Source organism: Emydura macquarii, unplaced genomic scaffold, assembly GCF_026122565.2.
Source record: "Emydura macquarii macquarii isolate MOO-44397 ecotype Brisbane River unplaced genomic scaffold, CSIRO-AGI_Emac_v2 contig_480, whole genome shotgun sequence".
NCBI classification, from domain to species: Eukaryota; Metazoa; Chordata; order Testudines; family Chelidae; genus Emydura; species Emydura macquarii.
The window spans coordinates 10277458-10287542 of record NW_027130617.1 but is presented as its reverse complement, the minus strand read 5'-3'; the positions used below and the strand labels follow the sequence as shown (position 1 = coordinate 10287542).

General features: G+C 40.9%; 1 protein-coding gene across 2 annotated transcripts in view; it reads left to right on the top strand.

Annotated features, from left to right (window-relative positions):
* Positions 1-9391: 9391 nt before the first annotated feature.
* BRDT (bromodomain testis associated) overlaps positions 9392-10085 on the top strand; it is a 44951-nt gene continuing 44257 nt past the window's right edge. Inside the window, exon 1 of one of the 2 annotated variants that reach the window (XM_067538485.1) lies at positions 9392-9564. The gene's annotated coding sequence lies outside the window, so the exon portion shown is untranslated. The remainder of the gene's footprint in view (positions 9565-10085) is intronic. The other variant, XM_067538486.1, reaches the window with a different exon arrangement.

Sequence of the window (10085 nt, the reverse complement as noted above, 5' to 3'; positions counted from 1 at the left end):
TGTCACACGAATGGAGAGAAAGTCTCTTAAGATCAGAGTTAAGGTTCATTGGTGCAACAGCTCTGAGGCAAAACATTACCAGATCTTGAATTAATCATGGCACATAGATAAATGTAAAGGTACAGCAGTAGTGCACACATAGTGCCTTTTGTGTAACCACTGCACATACATTTATATCCAAATGCTTAAAAGAAGAAACTGTACAAATGAAAGATGAGGTCTGAATGTATTAAAATGGAGGTTTAGAAAATCTGACAAATATAGAATAATAAACAACAAGGAGAAGAATATTCTCTACTGGCCTTTCACCTTTCACAAATAGTGTAACTCTTATTTATGCTAATGCAAGTTTGGCTTGTGCAAAGACTCCAAGCTAGCTAATACCTCAGCTCACAAAAAATAGCCATTTGTTATGGGCACTGTTTGAGGGCTTTTTCACTCCAGTATTTTATTTTTGTTTTAATCAGGACTATTCGCCATATTTGGATCCTTTCCACAAATAAAACCTGATATGCACTGTGGAACAAAGCTTTGGAGAACCAGCTTAAGGATTCAGAGAACATGCATATGTTGCCTTTCTTATATTTGTGCGCAGGCTTGGTACATGAGCATATCCTTTCATATTTAATCATGCCTTATTTTAGCACAGGTTTCACAGCAAACATTCAGTTCAGCATCAGGTAAAAGACAAGTCATAGCAATGCCTGGCTGCTATTTCTGCTGCTTTTAAATATCATTTAATGCACAAGAGGATGAGCTGTCCTCTTCTGTTGTAGGCATGAAATCCAAATGGAAGTGCCAACTGTACAGCTTGATCTTTGAATCCACTGAGCTGCAACAAGTGAGAGATACTCTTGGAAGGCATCAAAATCATTGCAGGAGACTCATAGAACTATTACAAATAGACCTGATGCTATAAGATGCTGATAATCCTCAGTTCCTTTAGACCTGCGCCTGCTTGTATTTGAAAGTCCATTATTATTAAAGAAGGCTTTCACAGCAAAAAGAGTGAGTTTGAGTGAAAGGACAGAAAGGAGATTGGTGCTTGAACAATATGGGAATGCTGGGGATGTAGAGCAAGGGAGAAAGATTCTTTTGTGCTGCTCAGGTGATACAAAGGAAGCTGATACCTCCTGAGTCCCCTGTTTAGGATACTCCCTGCGTGAGGATACCCATGGGAGTCTCCAGAAAGCACAGAGCCAACAAAGCTGGCTCCTTCACCTCCCTCTCACTTCAACCTCCAGTACAAAGGAGAGATCAGGAAAGAAGAGTAATCACAATGCAACGTGCTCTATCTATTCCCAGTTAGCATATAGTTTCTAGGGGACCAAAACTAGTTGGCACAAGTAAGAACACCTTTGTCTAAGCTGTTCTTACTTGGGCTGGAAGTGGGGTTGGGGCAGACTCAGGGACAGTCCACCTCCCCCCCTATTCAACTGTGTTCAGACACAGGAGAGAATCTGCCTCGTGGTCCAAAAAGTAGACATGGCAAGTCTACGACAGTCAGTGGAGTTGTCTGAGGATGGGTTGTAGTATTCATGTTTCTTTGAATACCATCAGGTGGTAGACCTTGAGTGGGGGAAGGTTGTGTTTATTATCAGCATGGCCACAAGAACCATCTGCTCACCGTTCTTCTATTAACATTCACTGGAATAACAACTAGAGTCCTGTAGCACCTTAGAGACTAACAAATTTCTGTGGGCATAAGCTTTCGTGGGCTGCAACCCATTTCATCAGATGCATCTAGGCCCAGTTTTTCAAAAATTGCTCTTAAGGTTACACTTATATAATTAAAAATAAAACAGAAGAAATTATTTTATTTTTCAATCACACCTCACTTCAATTTCATGTATCTTCTTTTTGGAAGATATTGTTAAACTGGTTACAACATAATGTTTCTAAATACCAACACCATGTTTACTGATGCTTTGATAAAAAAGATACAATATGAATCTGGATTCATTGATTTTAATTACTTTCAAAATGAGTGAAATGGAGTTAAAACAGTTACAAGCTGACATCTACTGGTAGAACATTGTAAGTTTATAGACATAATTAGGAAACTTTTGCCAACCTATTTTATTGAGGTTCTCAGTGTGAATCCTGGTTAGATGAATTAGATGGGCATGGAACAATGTATATTCTTGACTGATGTCTAATGCGAACAATGTCAAAGAAAGTAAGGCCTACATTTTCAAAAGAGTCATTAGTTTCAATGCCTCAAGTCCAACTTGAGACACCTAAAACATGTTTTGCAGAGATGCTGAGTAATAAGAAAATCAGATTCTATCATTAGGTAGGGCACTGTGGCATCTGACACTGAGGGATTACCAGGGATTACTCAATCATTAAATCGTCTGTCCTTTATTCCTTTCAACAAACAAAAAGTTTTGGCCTCACCCACACAGAGAGTTGCACTGGTGTAACTTAAGGCGTGATTTTAAACTGAAGTAGCTAAACTGGTGCAAAAGGCTGTTATTGCTCTGGCTTCAAAATGCTCTTATTTTCACTTAAGCCAGGTTTATTTTGGCTTAGTTTAAATCATTTAGGAATAAGAACATAAGAACCACCATATCGGGTCAAACCAACAGTCCATCTAGCCCAGTATCCTGTCTTCCAACAGTGGCCAGTGCCAGATGCTTCAGAGGGAATGAAGAAAACAGGGCAATTATTGACTGATCCATCCTTTGTTATCCAGTCCCAGCCTCTGACAGTCAGAGGTTTAAGAACAACACGAGCATAGGGTTTTGTCCCTGATCATTTTGGCTAACAGTCATTGATAGACCTATCTGTCATAAACTTATGTAATTCTTTTTTAAATACATTTGAGCTAAACTGAAATAAGCCATTCTTAGAGCAAAAGAAGATTGTCCACAGAGAAGTTTGCACACCCTTTTAAACAAGTCTGTCAAGTTAATGTGCAGACAGAGTCTTTGTGACAAATACCCTTGCCCCCTTCTCTCCAGTAGCATAACAGACAGCAGTGGGTGGGAGCTGGGTTCTGGCAGCACCTAGTGCCTTCAGTGGAGTACCATAAAACCTATTCCCACTAGGATAAAAGGTGTATTTTTAAAATGTTAGCTAACACATTTGAACTAACACTATTTATGTAGACAAGGCAAGTTAGATTTTAATATGTGTTGGCAGCTCAAGGGGGACCCATGGGGAGCTCCTACCAAAGGATATCCAATGTAGCCAGCTAGGGCAGCCTAGGAGGGGAGAATAGAGAACAGACGCTGAGAACCAACAACCAGTTAGGGCTCTTCAGTTCTCTGCCCCTGCCCTGTTACAGGTTAATACAGCCTTAGGACTGCTGTAATTTGCACAAACTGGTGATGATCCCAAAGTGAATACAAACCAGCTAGGAAGAATACCATGCACACCAGCTGCTCCCCCCTCCACCTTTGATACTCAACCTGCACCAGCGGCTCCAGGGAGGAAAGCCAAGGAGCCAACTATGCCATCTAGAGACTCTCCCATGCCAGAGGAATCCCTACCAGGGCACATGTGGCTGGTTTCTATTCACTTTGCATTGTCTACCCAGCATAAAAGGAGGGGGACAGAACAGCAAATCAGACCCTATGTTTTAATTGTGGCTCCTTGTCCTTTTTGGAACATGTTAGGCCTTCAGCACATTCTCACAGGCTGCTTTTTCCGTCCTCTTCAGAGAGTAATCAGAGCTCCGCCAGAATCTGAGCACAGTTTTAATGTCAGTGTAGAGATCTAGTACTACCTCAGGAGCAGCATGAGGTACTCAACCAGGAGACAGCAGAGGCAGAAATAGTAAGGGGCCGGACAGATCTTGAGGAGGGAGCAAGTCTGGGATCTGAAGCAGAGAGCAAAAGGAGAAGCTTTTAAAAGGAATAGAGCTAAAAAGAGAACAGGAGCAACCTGTGATCTGGCAGTGGGAAGAATTAGGAAACAGATAGGCTGGAGCCACAGTCTTTATTTCAGGTCTGAAGGAGAGGAGGTAGGGAGCAGAGCGTAGGGTGGGAGGCTACCTGCTCATTTGCAGGATAATAACAGATTGGCATGAGGATTATAGCAGAGGACTCAGAGCTATTGGGGAAGGGACAAATTGTTTAGTTGGTTGATAGTCAGAAATTATTGTATGTGTGGCAAAGGGAATTTTAGAAATACATTTTCAGGGAGGGAGGTATCTAATTGCCAGCCCCAGCCCAACAACTTATTATAGACCTCAGCTGCCACTGATGGGCATTCAAAACTTGGTACACTCCAAACCAGACAATTTTGAAAGAGTTGTTTCAGCAGGCATTGATAGAAGGCTGAGGAAACTAAGGGTGGGATAATATAGTGGGAGGAACTTGATCTGTGTGGGTCACATAACTGGTGATTAAATGGTGTGTGGTAAGAAGAAGTGCTGCCTCATTGTATGGTTTTATATTTTTTCACACCCAAATGGCTGTGTTTTTAAATCACTAAGAGCTTTTATGTGCACTCTGGTGTGGAGTCCAATGTTAGACTGAAATCAACATACATAAATAAAATAAAGTTTTACAAATAGCTGGAGCAATGACTTAGTAAGTTTTTCTGTCATCCATGCTCACATAAATCCAGAGCAACAAATACTGAAGTCATCTGAATTATTTACATTGGTGTACCTGAGAGCCCAATTTGGCCTGTAATTTACATCACCAATTGCCAGATCCAGTTTCTATAGCCAGCTGTGATCAAGGTTTGGGTTATATAATAAAGCTGTGTCTTATTTGGGAAGTTGCAATCCCTATTAACTTTATTGTTCCATAATTTCTTTAGTATTTGTGATTTGTAGGGATATGGCATTCTATCACATTGCATTCACAGTGCAAAACAGTTTTTAAATATTCATTGGGATACTAAAATTAGTTTGTTATAAGTGAATGCTTTCAGGAAATATCCTTCAATGCTAATAAGTTAAAACAAATCAAAACCAACAGTCACAAGAAGGTTTCAATTTTGTTTGCACTTCATGAGTTGTGTGGCTGACTCAGCAGTTTGAGAGCAACAGTCAAAAACCACAAAGTCAGCAGATACAAATGAAAATTGAGTGTTTTGTGAATAACAAAATCAATTAATAAGAATAAAATCGAGTGTTCACCATAAATTATTAGATACTAAAAATGACTAAGATCTGAAAATAGATAGGTGTTAGAAATAAAACAACTGATAATTATGGTTCCGATTTATAAATGATGCTACTCTTTTTTCACCATCTCACTTTAAAGTCTTGTTTGTAAAACACAGCATGTATTATTCTCTAAAGTGTTTGTCTGTCTTGAAAATTTGCATTAAATAAAGGCAAGATGTAGGAACAGTACAGCTGTGTTTAGACTAGCAATGGTGGGAGCACTAGTGTAGACTGGCCACCAACATTTAAACCTCTGTCTTATATACCCATTTTCAGAACAGATCTAGGTGGGTAAAATGTGGACAGTTGCTGGAGTCTTGTCTACATTAATGGTCTCACCATTGCACTGCAGCACTGTTGGCACTATATTTAGGTAGACTTCAGCTGGTTGCTGGTATTTTAACCACCATGTCATCAATGCTACAACAGTGATAATACAGCAGAGGGAAATTTTTAGAAAAAAGTTAGTACAGACAAATTCTATGAGAGAGACAGTAAATTCTGGCCCTGGTGTAACTCCATTTTCACTATGTGTTTATTTTAGTTTGATGCTCTGGAAAGGACAGAATGAATTTTAAGATGGCATAAATTTTAGGGGGCTCATTCTGCTCTCAGTTACACCAGCATTACTACAGAATGACTCCAAGAAATGCAAAGAAATTACTCTAGACTTATACTATTGGGGTCAGGGATGTATTGTTTCCAATCCCCATGAAAAAACACACACATTTGGCCTTTGTAAAATCTTAGTTCACACGTCCACAGCAGAGGTTTCTTAGTTTGCTAGCTAAATTCTCCAAAGATTCCATCTATACTGAGCATGCTGCCTCCCCGCACAGCTCCTACAGGTGAGTGGACTGTATTTCATTCACAAAGAGTGATGCTCCAGTTCCATTGATCATGATAAAGACTGAGTATGCACCATTCCTTCGCAGCTCCTATCTGTGACTGGACTGCCCATTTACCATCACCACAAAGTGACTGAGACTGCTCCAAATGGGTTCTCTAAAATGTTCCATGTTGTAGCCATGAGGATAGATCCTCAGCCATGTTCTAGCAGGGCAAAACAGCCCTAATTGGCCCATTGAGGATTCCTTCTGCTTTGGGGGATCCTTGAGCATCTGGAATCACCAATACAGCTTCTATTCCACTCCTCTCCTGATCTCCAGAGCAGGGGACATACCCAGAGAAAGGGGGCTTGTATGGGGATCCCTATGACACACCAATCTCTAACATGGTGAACATTTACATTTAAGAGAGTCATTCACTCTAGGACCAATGGGAGCCCTTTCTGGCTATTTTTATACTTATTACAGTATTACATTTACAGTCTTCTAACTATAATTTCCTCCAAGTCACCAGCAGCTGCTCATTCTTCAGTTCCCTTATGAAAACCCATGCATTCTGCAAAGTTTACTAGGAAGAAGGCCCACACCCAACCCTGTTAATTATAAAATACTCATTATGTATCAGCTTCCTTGCTAATAAGTTTTGTAGGTTGGATGGATTTTCATGAGCAGAAAATGTTCCCATTGATCATAGAGTAAATGGCCTTCTGGAATGTAAACATTCTGGGTGATTCTTGCATGAATTGTGACTGAACTACAACATATCTTTTAGAAAGATACCTATTCTGATTTTAAGGACTGCAAGAGATGGAGAGTTTACCATATCCTTATGTAATCAGTTCTAATGGTTAATTACCTTCTGTTAGAAATCTGCATCTTTCCAGCCATCGGATCTTCAAATGCTTTTGTCTGCTAGATTAAAGAGCCCTCTCTCATCATCTCCTTGTGTAGGTACTTACAGATCATAGTCAAGTTGCCTCTTAGCTTTCTCTTCAATCAGCTAAATAGATTGGGCACTTTAAGAATAATGTCTAATACTGAATCCCCAATGGACTCTCTCCATGGCTCTCCGCATCATTATAGAGTCCCAGGCAACTACCTCAGATAATGAGAGGTCCCAGGTTGCAACTTCTAAGGCATAGGGGACCAAAGAACTTTGAGGTACAGAACAGAACATCTTCATGGAGATGCAATTCAACCCGCCCAATGTAGAGAAGACAGACAAGGAATCTACAGGTAAGATGACAACCCAGCTTGGTCAGCCCCTTTTATCTGTAAAAATTCATTGTTTGGGGTCTATGGGAAACATTGTTTAATGAAGGATGCTATCACTGTTTTGAAACAGCAGAAGTGGCCTTGTCTGAGGGTTGTGGTGCACACCTTCCTTTCCCTCTCTTTCTCTTCACCAAGTGGTTGCATGGGATGCCATTGTCACCTGTGGCAGAAGTTCCCTATCCACATTATCAGTGGCTGTCTGGAGACATATATCACAGTCAAACTGGCAGACAAGCATGCGGAGAAAGGGATGAATATTAATAGTAACATACAAATCCAGCACCATGAACAAAGGTATACCTAAGAGGTGTTTTATTGCAGTAAAGCAAGCAGCAGCATGCTGTCTGCACAGCACGTAAGAAGGGCAAGAAGTATTTTTAAGCCCTGTCTTCAACATGTTTAATTGAAACCAAGTATGATTGTAATATCATCCTATTTATCCCTTTTTAACATCAACAGTACATCAAAGCAATTATAATTTCAAAGTTCTGTTTTCCAAATGATTGTCAACAAAGCCAATATGATTTTCAAGCATAATGTTTCCATAGTCACAGAATGGCCCAGCAAACTTAGCTGACAAAGACATACAGACCAAAAACAGATTCAAAAGACAAACAAACAATTGCAAAATGGAAAAGTTGAGGGAGAAAACGTTGTGAGAAGGTAAGAAAGGGTCCCCTCAACTGAGGGCAACTTGTCTCTTGTGCCATCTTTCCTGTATCCCAATGACAACATATCTCCCTTCATGTCCCTAATAATGAGGGAACCTTCCTCTGCATTAGCATGGACAGTTTCTCTCTTATTCCAATGACAAAAATCTCTCAGACCCACAATTCCACTGCACCTTGCCACTTACAAGTGATTAAAATAACACCTATCTCTTATATAGCACTTTTCATCAGTAGATCTCAAAGGACTTCAAAATCTTTGATTTATTTATTCTCACAACACCTCTGTAAGGTAGGGAAGTATAATTACAGAGGGGGAACTGAGGCACAGAGAGACTAAGCAACTTGTCCAAGGTCACACAGGAAGTCTGCAGTGGAGCAGGTAATTGAACCTGGGTCTCCCAAGCCCTGGGCTAGTGCCCTAACCAGTGGGATGATTACCACCCTGCTCATTGAGGCCGTCTTCAACCACCCCCTCTTCTACAAATGTGGGAACCTCTGAAACCCCACTGAAGGAATCTTTTTGTACCACCCCCTCCTGCTGCCTCTAAAATATTCTTTCCTCTTCCTTCAGCCCCATTCCAGTAAGGAGACACAGGGGCAGCAGCTCTCAGTCCTTTCTCCTTACCTGTCCACTTGCGTGGTTTGAAAATAGTGAGCAGGTTGGTGTCAGAGTAAAAGCTGGATCTACCTGGATTTTGCTGGATCCTGTAGCTTTTTTAATTAAAGCCCCATAGCTGTACCATCGAAACAGAAAAAAAATTCAGTTGTCCCTAGAGCTTAAAGAACACCCCGAGACTGACACACCTCAGTGCAGCCATGCTTCAAGAACACAGATCCGGCACTTGGTTCTGCTGGATCTAGGCACTTTTTGATTCCAAGCCCCAAAACTCAGTTGAATGCAGAAGGACACAGAAGATAAATGTGAGTTTTTGCAGCTTTCTTGTACCACTGCATGTTGGGGCCAGATTTTTTTAGGCGCAACATTAGAAGCAACAGTTATTCTTTAGTTTGGTATTACAATTTCTGGATCTGTAGACAAATTTTGGCAGTGGTGTTGTCCTGGAGTACATCAGGGTCCAAATTTTTAAGGTACAGCAGGGGTAGTTAAACTTCTTTTTTACTCTGGCAGTAGATTTTGAAGGATTGGGGCTAAACTCTGACTGGATCCAAATGCTGGATTGAAGTTTTTGCTGCTCTGTTGTACCAGGATACATCATGATTTAACTGATGAAAAAGGAGCATCTATATTTGCATCACATCTCCTTAGGCATTAGAGTTTGCAGTGATGGGAAACAAAAATTGTCTGGCTCCAGTTTTTACTTTTTCCAGATGGTTTGCTGACCAGCCAATGAGTGGGTGGGCCTGAGTATAAACAGCCAGGTGGTGCCTATTGATTCCTGCCAGCTGCTTTGATTTTATAATGATAAATCCCTGATCAGGAACACTGTTGGAAGGGGGATGAAAGCTCTGTTCTGGTTGGGGAAATCTACTTCTGTCCTTTGTGTGTATATGTGATTATAGCACAGAGATAAAGCAGCTGCAGGAAGAGTTAAATAAGCCTTCCCCCTCCCTGCCCTGAGGTTCTGTTCCTCCTCGTGTGGGCAGGGAGGTGGTGAGTGGGGGCTACTTCCCTGGGGCCAAGGTAAATGATAAATTTAAGTGAGGGTTGCACTCAGGTTTTTAGTTGGTGAGTGGTGATGGTATAGGGATGGCTTGTTCCTGACTGCATCTGTATATTGGTGCTGTTTCAGAGCTAATATTTATATCACTAGTCTTGCTGGCTGGTGTTCAATGAACTCATGGCTTTGGGGATAATATGATAACCCTTTTGAAAATGGCTGAACTACTGATGGGGCTGGGAGGAAAAGTTCTGATGAGTCCTGGGTGGCCTAGAATAGATGTGATTTGGGGTTTGTTTGTTTACGTACTTGGGTAAACATTTTATTAAAAATGAGTATAAAATGTATAACCGCTTTTTGTTAGTTGGAGAGACTAATGCTTATAGTGCATACAGAAATCTTGGCAGATAGCATATCTCTGTGTTCAAAAGTGGTGTGTTAATGTCTCTGAGTGGCTGTTCTTGAGTAGCAGGCAGGCCTTCCCAGGAATGGGTGCAGAAGCTAATTATGTCCTAAAAATCCTATTCATTTTACAAAAGGAAAC